The sequence below is a fragment of the Rissa tridactyla genome, chromosome W (assembly GCF_028500815.1).
Source record: "Rissa tridactyla isolate bRisTri1 chromosome W, bRisTri1.patW.cur.20221130, whole genome shotgun sequence".
Taxonomy (NCBI): Eukaryota; Metazoa; Chordata; class Aves; order Charadriiformes; family Laridae; genus Rissa; species Rissa tridactyla.
In genome coordinates, this window is record NC_071496.1 from 8,405,519 (window position 1) to 8,420,608 (window position 15,090).

The following is a 15,090-nucleotide window of genomic DNA, read 5'->3' on the forward strand; positions in this document are numbered from 1 at the left end:
TGCTAGTATGTCTGATGGAAAGAAATTTAATTGAAGAGATATTAATGTACTAATGAATTATTCAGTCATTGTTTGCACATTTGAGGTACCTTGCATTATTTCATTACATTTCAGTTTTGATATCAGTAAAATTTATTTCATAGAATCATAGAACAATAGAATATCTCAAGTTGGAAGAGACCCATAAGGATCATCGAGTCCAACTCCCTGCACCTCCCAGGGCTACTTAACACTAAATCATACGAATAAGAGCATCATCCAGACACTCCTTGAACTCTGACAGGCTTGGTGCCATGAACACTTCCCTGGGGAGCCCATTCCAGTGACCGACCACCCTCTCAGTGAAGACCCTTTTCCTAATGTCCAATCTGAACTTCTCCTGACGCAGTTTCATTCCGTTTCCACGTGTCCTATTGCTGGTCACCAGAGAGTGGAACGCAGCACCTCCTACTCCACTGCTCCCCTTGAGGAAGTTGTAGACTGTGATGAGGGCACCCCTCAGCCTTCTCCAAGCTGGACAAACCAAGCGACCTCAGCCACTCCTCATAAGTCTTGCCCTCAAGACCTTTCACCATCTTGGTTGCCCTCCTCTGGACACATCCTAATAGTTTGATGTCATTATATTGAGGCACCCGAAAGTGCACACAGTACTCAAGGTGGGGCCACACCAGTGCAGTGTAGAGTGCACCTCCCTCGACCAGCTAACTATGCTGTGCTTGATGCACCCCACGACACAGTTGGCCCTTTTGTCTGCCAGGGCACACTGTTGACTCATATTCAACTTGCCATCAACTGAAACCCCCAGATCTCTTTCTGTGGTGCTGTTCTCCAGCCTCTGTAAGAGACGGCCTGTAAATTCCCTGACAAGGGGGAGAAGGCCCTCCAAGCCTTCAATGGAATGCCTCAAACACTCCCAAGGAAATAAATAATGCAGGCCTGACATTCAAAGAACTGATAAGTCTAACAGGTGCTGGAAAAGCAGTGGGATGGGACAACTGTCTTGTGAAGACAAGATAGTTCTACCACTCGTGTGGTGAGCTTGCTAGCTCTCTGTTCTCGAGGCCATTGTGTCCGATAAGTGACCTTTGCTTCATTATCCGTGAAATGCATATGAAAGCGCACACCCCTGCATATGCTAATGAAGATTATAGAGATCATGCTAAACACTTATGACTATGGCACCCTCCACCCAAATCATGCCACACATCACCTGGGAGAAGGGAGAAACTTGAGACAAGGCTGTCCTTGGCAAGGGGGTGGACCGTTCTAATTCAGCAAACATAAAAGGGGAAAATAAGTGCCCCTAGGGGAGGAACAAAGAAGAAGATCGTGACTGGGAAGATTTTTCCCCAGAAAGAATAAGATTATGCCTGGGAAGATTCCCTGAAAAAGATGCTGGAACCAGGACCAATGATCTCTTTATCTCTGTCTTTTTCTCCGTCTTTTCCTTTCTCTATCCCTCGGTTTCTCTTTTCTCTTAGAATTGTTAAGTAATGGTTAGAGTTTTTAAGTAACAACTTTAAGTACCGCTTGACATAAGTTGTCCTATACCTGTTGTTAAGTAACACAATGCATACCTCACTATTTGCCATAATTTGTCATATGTCTAACCAATTAGCGTGGACTTGTTAAGACCTATATTAATCATTCTTGGAAACTAATAAATGTTTGTATATGGATCTTGAGATTTATCTCACCTTAGTCTGTGCCGTTGGGGATTTATGAATCTGAGTCACTTAACCCCCCTCTTTCCTGAGAGTGGGATGTGACAGCCTCTCATCCCCCAAATTGTACATATACCCAGGATTACCCCGTCCCAGGTGGAGAATCTGGCACTCGCTCTTGTTAAATTTCATACAGTTGGTGATTGCCCAGCTGTCTAGTCTATCCAGATCTCTCTGTAAGGCCTCTCTACCCTTGAGGGAGGCCACAGCTCCTCCTAGTTTAGTATCATTGGCAAACATACTTAATGTACATTTGAGTTCTGCGTCCAGATCATTTATAAAAATGTTAAAGAGCACTGGCCCTAAAATTGAGCCCTGGGGAACCCCACTGGTGACTGGCCGCCAGCCTGATGTAACCCCACTTACTATAACTCTTTGAGCCCAACCTGTCAGGCAATTGTTCACCCATCGTATTATGGACTTGTCTAGCTGTGTGATGGACATTTTGTCCAGAAGGATACTGTGAGAGACAGTATCAAAAGCTTTGCTAAAATCCCAACCCCCCACATCTACTGGCTTCCCTTGGTCAACTAGATGGGTGACCTTGTCATAAAAGGAAATTAAGTTATTTAAGGAGGACTTTTCCCTCATGAACCCATGTTGACTATGACCAATGACTGCATTGTCTCTCGAGTGTTTTTCAGTAACTCCCAGAATGACCTTCTCCATAATTTTACCAGGCACTGAAGTGAGACTGACAGATCTGTAATTACCAGGGTCTTCCTTCTTACCCTTCTTGAAAATTGGGACAACATTTGCCAGCTTCCAGTCAACTGGGACCTCTCCAAACTCCCGAGACCATTGAAAAATAATGGAGTGAGGTCCTGCGATAACATCAGCCATGATTTGATAACATCAGCCATGATTTGATATCATGGCATGATATCATGATTTGATAGAAAACAAACCTTTTATAGAATGACCTGCATCACAAAATGGATGTGACCTGTGTGTGTTGCTAGAGAACCAGGTGATATTCAGTGAGAACAAACCCAAATCAATATTATAGGACGAGGTTACGATCAGCATCTACTAATATGATATGGAGGCAGAGGAAAAAAGGCAAAGTAAATGAGCTTTCATCTAAAGTATACATCAGTGTTTTTTCCCTCTGGGCAGCCTGGTAATCAATGAATATTTCAAGAAGCAAAATCAAGATGTTCATCTCCAGTCATTTCATTAGCTGCCATTTTATTTGGCAATTTAAGTTTAGATGAAACTCAGCAATGAGTCCACTGAACAAGTGACAAAGCATTCATTCACTTCAGTGGGGCTTCATACTCTACCTTTACGCACCAACAATGGTGGATATTCAGTATCTTCTAAGAATCAATGCCCTTTTGACTTGTCATCAGCTGAGCACCCAAAACTGCTTTAGCCTTCATTCAAAATTGTTAACTCAGTCACTTTCCATACACAATATAAAATTTTAACATTATAAGCTTAAGTTACCACAGGTAGTTTTTTAGGCATCTAATCTAATGGCCTTAATTGAAACATTCATCTTCCTCAGTTCCCATTGCAATGAGTGGAGGAAAAGCAGCACTCCCGCAGAGTGCTGTTCACAGCACCCCAGTTAGGCTCCTACTCTGAACGCCATCTCGTCCTCTCGTGACGATACAGGGAGCAGACAGAGATTTCCTTCCTAACTTGGAAACCCAAGTTTGATGTCTTTCTTAGAGAGAATGACTGTTCCCAGTATTCACAGTGCAGTTTTCAAACTTAGCTTGCAATTGTTATTGTTGGGAAATCCTAATGTGATCATTATCCAATGCACACGTATGCATTGTGGATAGTAGTAAGTAATAATGCACAAGAACAGACCATTACATCATTAAGGTTGCAATGAAGACAAGAGATGCAGTTATTGTGGTCTGGACTAGATAAATGATACAAATTTTAATCTACTAATATCCTGAAGCTGTAAACCAACTAGGCCTCAATTCTCGACCCATTAAAACAAGTCAGATTTTTGCAGTGACTTCATTAGGCCCCAGATTAGACCCACTGTGAGCTACAGCTTGGAGAGGTGCACAAGCAAATTTGAAAATCATGGAAATAATTTATATGAGGATTTAGTGTTCATATTAAGGTTATCCAATTTTCTGGAAATGTAACTTTTTAGGACAGGTTAAGTCAATTGAATGCAAATATATTATTTCAAACAAGATGACTAGAAGCTATTCAGGGAAACTTACACATTATTACAACTCTTATGAAATGTTGAGCATGAATTTAAATCATGCGGCTCATGCACACCTTGTTCCCTAGGCATACCCTACGCTTACCCAAGGATGTTGCCTTATTCTGGCCCTTCATCCAAACCTGAAATACTTGCAGTCAGTCTGTTTACAATAACACCCACAGCTACATTTCAGGGCTTTGCTTGTGGACTAATGGCCTATTGCTATGCCTTGGGCCATGTGTTTATCCCTGTCAGTCATTAAACCAGCAGCAATGTTCACTCCTGATCATTATTCCTTAAGTCAATATCAGTCTAGTTACTAAGTAGATGAGCTCTTATCATGGTGGTTAGGATGAGATAACTGCATAGCTGCAAGCAAATCAGATCATTCCCTACCAGTATCCACATTATGTATAAAAATAAATCTTCCGGGTGGTTCAAAGCAGTTGTAGGTGTGCCTAACAACTCACCTAGGCATTCTGGGATTGCATAATAAAATACTACTTGTCATGTCTTATTGCTTAATTATTGTTATCAGCTTCCAGAATTTCAGTAAACTTGGTGTACTGCATAATGAGGTTATACTAAGCTGGAGGCATTGTATCACAAGTACAAATAGAGCTACACTACTGTATTTTACTGGATACACTATTGCCCCATCACAGTAAACTTTTCAGTCTCATATTTTTTCTAGGAAAAAAAAATAATCTGTTTAAAGTAGACTCTTCTGCAGTGTGCCTGGATCTTAAATTCTCTGAGATACTATAAACTCCTTTGGTTAATATTATCAGGGCATGCTTAAAATGTATCCGGAGAGTAGATGAGCAGACCCTCAGGCTAGGGAAAAGGGAAAGCAAAAGGAGAATGATCATCCTCTCATGTTATGAAATCTCACCTTCACTCATTTGCTTTTTAAATCAATGACATCAAGAGCATAAATGCTTAAGGTAAAAAAACCCAACTGAGTAACATTAGGAGAAAATTCCTTAAAAGCAAAATATACATGTAGGAAATTGAGCAGAAGAAAACAAATGTAAACAAAAATCCAGAGAAGAAATACCTCTATTTTTTCTGTTCTCTAAGAACTGAATATCTTCTGGCAAAACGTGGCCAAATATGTCTTATAACTTGAAAAATGATTAATCCTTGTTATATCTACCTTTTCTCACACGTATTTGAAACAACTTTCCAAAGCTGAGCAAGTACTACTAACTGCAGTTTATAAATGAAAAAACAGGAAAATAATGAAGGTCCAATACATGATTTAATATAAATACATTTATGTGACATTAGCAGTAGATAACAAATTCAGCTCATGGAAGACGAGCTGGATTTTATTCTGGTTTATTTATCATCAAAAGAACTGTTAATTAAATTCTCAGTGCCAAATATCACTGTAGATGCATCAACCTGAAATAACCTAGCTTGCCTTTCAGTGCTTATTAGATTCTAGAGTATGTTTTCCTCCTCATGCTCAGGAAAAAAATAACAAAAAAAACCCCAAACCGTAAAAAAAGCTTTTAAATGGAAATTTGTCTACAAGACACTAGAAAACAATTCTTATGGAATGAAACTTTTAGTGACTACCCCTAGTCAGACAGCAAGGCAATGCCAAGTTGGAGATAGGTTAGATGCTCCTGATTAGTCCTTGTACACTTGTTGATGGTGCAATAGTGGATGGACAAGCCAAGTCATCAGTGGCATGATGCAGAGAGAGAGGGAAGCAGGGGTCTGCAAGCAATCTTGAGAAATTTCTCCCCAAAGGAGTGGAGTTCAGAAAGATCACAGTACACTCAGTCTGGAAAATGCTTACTCATGAGAACATCCCATTAGCTTTCAGACTTGGAGACAGAGTATGTTGGCACTGCTTGAAAAGGATTGAAGAGCAGCACATCGTATAGCAATCCTGTGATGTGATGCTTTGGACAAACAGTCCTGTTGATTACAGCAGGTTTTTTTAGTGTTGTCTGTAGGTCCATGGAAATCTGTAGGTGCCCTCTCAGGGGTCATGGGAGGCAACTCAGAAAATATAGTTTGTCGTCAATAGGTTGAAATTCTCAGTGTGGTAATCTGCATCTCCACAGGACAGTCCATACATTTGATAAAAGCTGAAATTGCATTAAAATCATAAGGAGCTGTTTGGTCAGTCTTAAAATCCTGGAGGCAGCTAATGAATGCAGTCCATACTGGTCACCTTTCATAGGTGCCCAGAGGGGAAAATGAGAGCTATTGCAGGGATCCTGAGAGTCAGGAGCTCGTGGAGGTGCTGACTACATGGGCAGTGCTCTGCTCCATAGGGAAAGCAGACAACCACTGCTGCAAGAAATCATTCTGCTTTTCTGAGGGGATGAAGTGAGAGAGGCAGGTCAACGCAAATCTCATGAAGTTCAACCAGGCCAAGTGCAAGGTCCTGCACCTGGGTCAGGGCAATCCCAAACACAAATACAGGCTGGGCAGAAAATGGATTGAGAGCAGCCCTGAGGAGCAGGACTTGGGGGTGTTAGTTCACGAGAAGGTCAACAAGAACCAATAATGTGTGAATGCAGGAATATAACAATGAACTATTTCATGGCCCATGGGTCATAAGAAATTGTTTGGGTACTTTTTCTCAATGATGAAAAAAGCTACTGTGACTGAACTAACTTAGTGCAAATCTTCCAAAGAAAACATGTAGTACTTGTGGTAAGGATGTCCAAATAAATAACACTGTTCCCTTAATTTATTTTCCCATGTTGGGAGCCAATAAATCTGTCATGCTTTGAGCCAGACTGGCCACTGAGATGAACGAGAGATGCTCTCCCCCACCTCTCTCTCCAAGGAGAGGAGGGAAAGAGATAAAGAGATTTATGAGTTTAGAAGAAACTAAACTACTTTAATGAAAATTTTAATAAAATAATAATAATAAAAAAGAAATAGATACAATATATACAAAACCATATCAAGCTCCCAGGATGATGTCACCGGCAGGCACTGGGGAAGTCCCAGGCTGGACTCAGCGATGGGTGGGAACTGGATTCCACAGATGGAGTCAGGAATGCACGGATTAGGATCAAAGGCAGACAAACAGACAGGGTCCTCCTCGGACATCAGCCATTGAAGAAAGAGGGCTGACCCTTTGATCCCTCAGCTTTTATACTGAGCATGGGGCAGATGGGATGGAATACCCCTGTTGGTCAGTTTTGGGTCACCTGTCCTGTCCACTCCTCCCTGCAGGTGGGACCCTCTACACTTTTCCGCTTCCAACCCTCCAGCGGGGCAAATAACAAAATTATCTAACCTTGGTTGTCATAGCAATAAGTCTAAGCAAGAGCCTCTCTGCATACCATTCCTTGGCACAAACTGTAAACATTGGTCTTATCACTCTGAGAATGATCCGTTTTCTGCACAACATGCTGTTAATTTCATAGAGTTAGAAGAGGCCTAGCTAAGAAGTAAAATTACTGAACAGAAAGTTGGATCTGTTTAACCTCAAACCAGGACACAAGACTAACACCTGACATATAAGATAGTGAGCTACAAGAATAACACCTTGTCCTGGTTTGAGGTAAAACAGAACCAACTTTCTGTTTTGTAATTTTATTTCTTAGCAAGGCCTCTTCTAACTCTCTGAAATTAACAGCATGTTGTGTCTAAAGCAGTTCGTTCAGAGTGATAAGACAAGTTGTGCCTGATGCTGTTTCACACTCTTTTGCCATTAGTTTTGTTTCAATTATACATCCAGCTTTGCTGTACAATGAATATCATTGCTTTCAATGTCTTTATTATCATTTATCACTGATTTTTCATGTCATCCCAATTTGTAAACAGGATCTAATTACTTAAAACTGCTCTATTTTACCTCCAACAGTGGAGAAGTCATTTTATTTTCATGTAAAACTATGTGGTTTTCATAACAAATTTCAGAATAAATTTATTCAAAATAATTCATTTCTAATTTGTCTTTTTTTAATAGTCAAGAAGAAATTCCCTTTTTTTCCATTTCATTCTCACTGAAGTGAAATAAAGTATTTTTCCACTTTCCTCATTTTTTTACTTCTAACTTCTTTTTTCACTGAACAAAAAGAGGGAAATTACTCTGAAAAAAAAATTTAACTTTTTCCATTGGAAAGTAAAAAAAAACGTTACTTGGTGTTATTTTTATCTCACTTCAAGAGAGAAAGTTGAAAGTGAGATAAAATGATATTTTTAAAAGCAATAGTGTTGCTTTCCTCACTTTTAAAAAAAATATTCAATTTCCCCTTTTCTATGGGGAAAGTGGGAGGAGTGGGAGGAGTGGGAAATAGCAGAAATACCGAATGAAATGGATATTTCACAAGCAAATAAAAAATTTCTTGCTTTTGCTGTTTAAAAAAAAAACATTCAAATTGAAGTAATATAATTTCAAATACTTGAAATGAATGTCAGCCAAGTAATTTTTATTTAGCATGTAGTTAAACATAAAGCTTGCCATCTTAAAACGTAAAGTATTTCCCCTCTTAAAATGTCTTTCCCTGAGCCTGAGTCCCTCACTGCTCACTCAGGTACAGTGCTCTCATGTCCTTGGCTTTTGCTATATCACTTCTGCAGGAGAAGCTCCTCCAGCAGTGCCAGCTTGAGGATGCTTCTGTTTGGGATGAGGATGCTTCCCTGTCTGAAAAAATGGGGGAAGACAAGAGGAGTTGTCTTTATGAACCATACATCTTGTTTCTTGCAGGGACATGCAGGGCTCCTGACTAATCACATCATGATCAGTGGCTGCAGAATGACACATCTACTCTGCTGGGGTCAGGGCCACGTGCTGACTGTCCCTCCATGCCTGCGCTGCTGCTGCGTGCTCTGCTGAGTTGCCGTAAAGGAGCAACACAAGGACATGACTCTGGGAGGTAAAGGCTGAACTATGTGGGGATGGTGAAGCTGCTGACTGCAGGAAATGAGGAGTGTAGGGTCACATATGAGGGAGCAGGAGTATTGAGAGTGACAATAGGTCACACTGGGAAGACATCAAGTGAGGTACAAAATGTTATGGGTTTTATTTGCTATAATATTGGTGGCATATTCTTGACTTCATCATGCATCAGGAAACACTTTTTCACTGTGAGGGTGACCAAGCACTGGCACAGGTTGCCCAGAGAGGTTATGAAGACTCCATTCTTGGAGGTATTCAAAAGCCATCTGGACATGGTCCTGGGCAACCTGCTCTAGGTGGCCCTGCTTGAGCAGGGGGGTTGGACAAGATGACCTCCAGAGGTCACTTCTAACCTCAGCCATTCTGTGATTCTGTGATCTCTGGTGTAAGCTGGCAAAGCTTCATCTCTGAAATACGTTATGTCTTATTGCCTCTCCTTATGAAAACCTACCCACTTCATGACTCATTGTGCAGTCTTCAGATTAACATTTCACTCAGTGAAGACAGACTATGTAAGAGCCTTCTGAACCACTTTACTTTCATTAAAGCTCTTAAATTGGTCTGAAGCAATGCACGTGGATATGTATTTCTTTTATGCTAGGAGTGACATCTTGCCTTGGACAAAGGGCCAGCCTAAGGGTTGGTGCATCACTGAAACCTCATTTAAAACTTGAAGATAGGACTTGAACAAAACCTGAATATTAGTGGGTAACAAATGGCATGCACAATTAGGAAGTATGTTCTAGTTTTAGACTTCAAGCACTTTATTTAAAATTGCCTGTTTACTTTAAAAAAAATACCAGATTCGGAAGAAAAATACAGCTCTATGTGTAATGTTTGACTATATTCAATTGTGGGATACCAGTTTGGTATTAAACATACTAAAGGAACAAAACCAAAGCAAACAAAAAGCCAGACAGCAATGGGTATCAATCATTGTCTCTTTAAAACAGCAAGACGTATTCCATACTCCACATGTGTTTTGCTATTTTTTCTACTGAAGTGGCGTATCTATGTGATTTAGCTGCAGCTAGGAAGCTGGTATCACTTTCAAACATTGAGGGTCACATGACACTTAGTCAGCTTTATACAGTACATCTCCACATTTCACCCAGCAGCACATCTGTTGATACGCTCCATATTGCAGAATAAAAATGGGTTTCCAGATATGGAAAGATGATGATAAACAAAAATACTGGAGTGTAACTCCAAGAGGGCATTGTCGTGGTTTAGCCTCAGACGGCAACAAAGAACCACGTGCCGCTCGCTCGTGCCTTCCAAACACAGGAAGAATCGTAAGAAAAGGCAAGACTCTTGGGTTGAGACAAAGGCAGTTTAATAGAACAGCAAAGGGAACAGGCAAACAACAACAACAACAACAACACGGATAGGGGAATATACAAACGCGATTACGGAACCGCCGCTCCCCTGCCGCTCGCCGCTCGCCGGCCGGACCCGGGCCCCCCCAGCCCGCTTTTAAGCAGCAACTTCCTGCCCCCTCCCCCGGCAGCTCAGGGTGGGCGTGGCTCACATGGCATGGAATACCAGGAAAAGTTAACCCTATCCCCACCGGAACCAGGACATTATCCACCCCTTATTCCATACCATCTATGCCATGCCCAGCAGGTTCCAATGAATTGCCACCACTTTCCCCTGTTATATATATATATATACACACATATAATACCCTTAGTTTATGGGTCATCCCTCCAAAGTGTCCGTTGAGTTCTTTTAATCCACGGCTTTGGGCTCCATCTGTTAGAACAGTCTCTCAGGGCAGGTGAGATGCTGGGTGGTGCTGGTCTGTTGCATGCTGTATTTTTCGGAGCTTGTGACTGGTGCACCTGGTGTGGCTCATGCACGCAGTCTGTAGGCTGAAGATGTAGATCTTGAGGAAACTGCTGGGCGCCGGCTGCTGAGATCAGTTCTTATCCCATCATCCCTGTGCCTTACTTGTAGTACAACTGATAGCAATTATAGCAATGAGGACATACAGTGACAGTGTTACTTAGCAATTAACAGCACACAATCTGATTCATTGGCTATTCTCGCCCAAAATCAGATCTCCATGAGGTACACATCGGACTTCCCCATCCTTCCGCATCACCCACCAAGTGCACCCAGGTCCTTGGGCAAAAGCAATCCCACGGATGGGTTTGCCTTTGCCTGAGGCAGGACTAACCCAGACTGTCTTCCCTAGCATATTCTTCATGTGCACTACGGGGACTTTATCCCCTTCTACAGTACGTGGAAGTTTTGATTGGGCAGGGCCAGCCCGATTGTTAGATCCCCTGGTGTTAACTAGCCAGGTAGCTTTTGCTAAATGCGTATCCCAGTGTTTGAAAGTCCCACCACCCATTGCTCTCAGTGTAGTTTTTAACAGTCCATTGTATCGTTCTATCTTCCCAGAGGCTGGGGCGTGATAGGGGATGTGATACACCCACTCGATACCATGCTCTTTGGCCCAGGTGTCTATGAGGCTGTTTCGGAAATGAGTCCCGTTGTCCGACTCAATTCTCTCTGGGGTACCATGTCGCCACAGGACTTGCTTTTCAAGGCCCAGGATAGTGTTCCGGGCAGTGGCATGGGGCACAGGGTATGTTTCCAGCCATCCAGTGGTTGCTTCCACCATTGTGAGCACATAGCGCTTGCCTTGACGGGTTTGTGGCAGTGTGATATAATCAATCTGCCAGGCCTCCCCAGATTTGTATTTCAGCCATCGCCCTCCATACCAAAGAGGCTTCAACCGCTTGGCTTGTTTGATCGCAGCGCATGTCTCACATTCATGGATGACCTGTGCAATAGTGTCCATGGTCAAGTCCACCCCTCGGTCACGAGCCCATCTATATGTCGCATCTCTCCCTTGATGGCCTGAGGAGTCATGGGCCCACCGAGCTATGAATAGTTCACCCTTATGTTGCCAGTCCAGATCCACCTGAGCCACTCCAATCCTAGCGGCCCGATCCACCTGCTGGTTGTTCTGATGTTCCTCCGTGGCCCGATTCTTTGGTTTGTGGGCATCTACATGGCGTACTTTCATAACCAGATTCTCTATCCGGGCAGCAATATCTTGCCATAGGTCAGCAGCCCAGATGGGTTTGCCTCTGCGCTGCCAGTTGCCCTGCTTCCACTGCTGTAACCACCCCCACAGAGCATTTGCCACCATCCATGAGTCAGTGTAGGGATCAAGTACTGGCCATTTTTCTCGCTCAGCAATGTCCAAAGCCAGCTGAATAGCCTTCACCTCTGCAAACTGGCTCGATTCACCCTGTCCCTCACTGGCTTCTGCAACTCGTCGTGTAGGACTCCACACAGCAGCCTTCCACTTTCGATGCTTTCCCACAATACGGCAGGACCCATCAGTGAACAGGGCATATTTCTTCTCATTTTCTGGCAGTTTATTATATGGTGGGGCCTCTTCTGCATGCGTCACCTCCTCCTCTGGTGACATTCCGAAATCCTTGCCTTCTGGCCAGTCCATGATCACTTCCAGAATTCCTGGGCGACTGGGGTTTCCCATTCGAGTTTGCTGCGTGATCAGTGCAATCCACTTACTCCATGTAGCATCGGTTGCATGTGTGGTGGGGACCCTTTCTTTGAACATCCAACCCAGCACCGGCAGTCGAGGTGCTAAGAGGAGCTGTGCTTCTGTACCAACTACTTCCGAAGCAGCTCGAACCCCTTCATATGCTGCCAATATCTCTTTTTCTGTTGGAGTGTAGCGGGCTTCGGATCCTCTGTATCCACGACTCCAAAACCCTAGGGGTCGACCTCGAGTCTCCCCTGGTGCTTTCTGCCAGAGGCTCCAGGTAGGGCCGTTCTCCCCGGCTGGGGTGTAGAGCACATTTTTAACATCTTGTCCTGCCCGGACTGGCCCCAGGGCCACTGCATGGACTATTTCCTGTTTGATTTGTTCAAAAGCTTGTCGTTGCTCAGGACCCCATTTAAAATCATTCTTCTTCCGGGTTACTTGATACAGAGGGCTTACAATTTGACTGTAATCTGGGATATGCATTCTCCAAAAACCCACAATACCTAAGAAAGCCTGTGTTTCCTTTTTACTAGTTGGTGGAGACATAGCTGCTATTTTGTTGATCACATCCATTGGAATCTGACGGCGTCCATCTTGCCATTTTATTCCTAAAAACTGGATCTCCTGCGCAGGTCCCTTGACCTTACTTCGCTTTATAGCAAAACCAGCGTCAGAAGGATTTGGACTATTTTACTCCCTTTCTCAAAAACTTCTTCTGCTGTGTTTCCCCATACAATGATGTCATCAATGTACTGCAGATGTTCTGGAGCTTCACCCTGTTCCAGTGCAGTCTGGATCAGTCCATGGCAAATGGTGGGGCTGTGTTTCCACCCCTGGGGCAGTCGATTCCAGGTGTATTGGATGCCCCTCCAAGTGAAAGCAAACTGTGGCCTGCACTCTGCTGCCAAAGGGATTGAGAAGAATGCATTCGCTATATCAATCGTGGCATACCACTTGGCTGCCTTGGACTCCAGTTCGTACTGGAGTTCTAGCATGTCCGGCACAGCAGCACTCAGCGGTGGCGTGACTTCATTCAGACCACGCTAGTCTACAGTTAGCCTCCACTCTCCATTAGATTTTCGCACCGGCCATATGGGACTGTTAAAGGGTGAGCGAGTCTTGCTGATCACTCCTTGAACCTCTAGTTGACGAATCAGCTCATGGATGGGAATCAGAGAGTCTCGGTTAGTGCGATACTGCCGCCGATGCACCGTTGTGGTAGCAATCGGCACCTGTTCTTTGACCCTCAACAACCCCACAACAGAAGAATCCTCCAAGAGACCAGGCAAGGCAGACAACTGTTTAACTTCCTCTGTCTCCAAAGCAGCTATGCCAAAGGCCCAGCGGTACCCTTTTGGGTCCTTAAAATACCCTCTCCTGAGGTAATCTATACCAAGGATGCATGGAGCCTCTGGGCCAGTCACAATGGGATGCTTTTGCCACTCATTCCCAGTTAGGCTCACTTCTGCCTCCAGTACAGTCAACTCTTGGGATCCCCCTGTCACCCCAGAAATACAAATGGGTTCTGCCCCTCTATAGCTTGATGGTATTAGGGTGCACTGTGCACCCGTGTCCACTAGAGCCTCATACTCCTGTGGGTCTGATGTGCCAGGCCATCGAATCCACACCGTCCAATAAACCCGGTTGTCCCTTTCCTCCACCTGGCCGGAGGCAGGGCCCCCCTAATACTGGTCATAGTATCCATTACTCACTTCTTGCATAAATGACTTGGAAGTTCCTTCAAGAGGATCAGAAGCAAGATCAGGCCTTCTGCTTTGTCTGGGGAACGGCCCACTGGAAACTGGGGCGGCACTTTTCCTGGAGGGATCCCCTTTTGTGGTTGTCCTTCCTTGCAACTCCTGTACCCGTGTCCGCAGGATCGAAGTAGGTTGTCCGTCCCACTTCCTCATGTCCTCTCCGTGGTCCCGCAGGTAGAACCACAGGGTGCCTCGTGGTGTGTACCCTCTGTACTCTCTCTCTTGAGTGGGGAAATGCCTGCTTCTAATAGCTGAGATGCTGGCCCGTGCAGGTGGGGAGTAGGACATATTCTCTTCAAGTTGCTGGACCTTCCGCGACAGTTTCTCCACAGCTGAGACAAGGGGGGAAGAGAGACTTTCTTCATATCGCCGGAGCCGGCCAGCTACCTCATCCACCGTTGGTCCCTCTTCACCTTTCCATTCCATTACTGCCAGGGAGTTGGCATATGACGATGGTGCGCTCCGTACAAACTTCCGCCACATGGGCCTTGTGCATCGCACCTCATCAGGGTCTGTGGGTAAGTCTGCATTGTCCAAGTCATAATAAATCATCTCCCGCACGGCTAATTCTCTCAGGTACTGGATACCTCTTTCCATGGTAGTCCACTTGCTTGGCTGACATACAACATCCTCGCTGAAGGGGTACCTCTCCCTCACGCCTGACAGGGGTTGCCTCCAGAGGCTGAGGGCTTGGGTCTTTTTCCCGATCGCCTTGTCAATGCCGCCTTCCCTAGACAGGGATCCCAGCTGCCTGGCCTCCCTACCCTCTAATTCCAGGCTACTGGCCCCATTATCCCAGCACCGGAGCAGCCAGGTGACAATGTGCTCGCCTGAAAGTCGGCTGAAATCTTTTTGCATATCCCGCAGCTCACTCAAGGATAGGGATCGGGTGATTATCTCTGGTTCTGCCTCTTCCTCCTGCTGTCGTGATGGCCCTGGTTCATCATCATCTCTTACTAAGCGAACTGATTTCTTTGTGTACTTCTTCTTCTGTATGGGGGCAACTG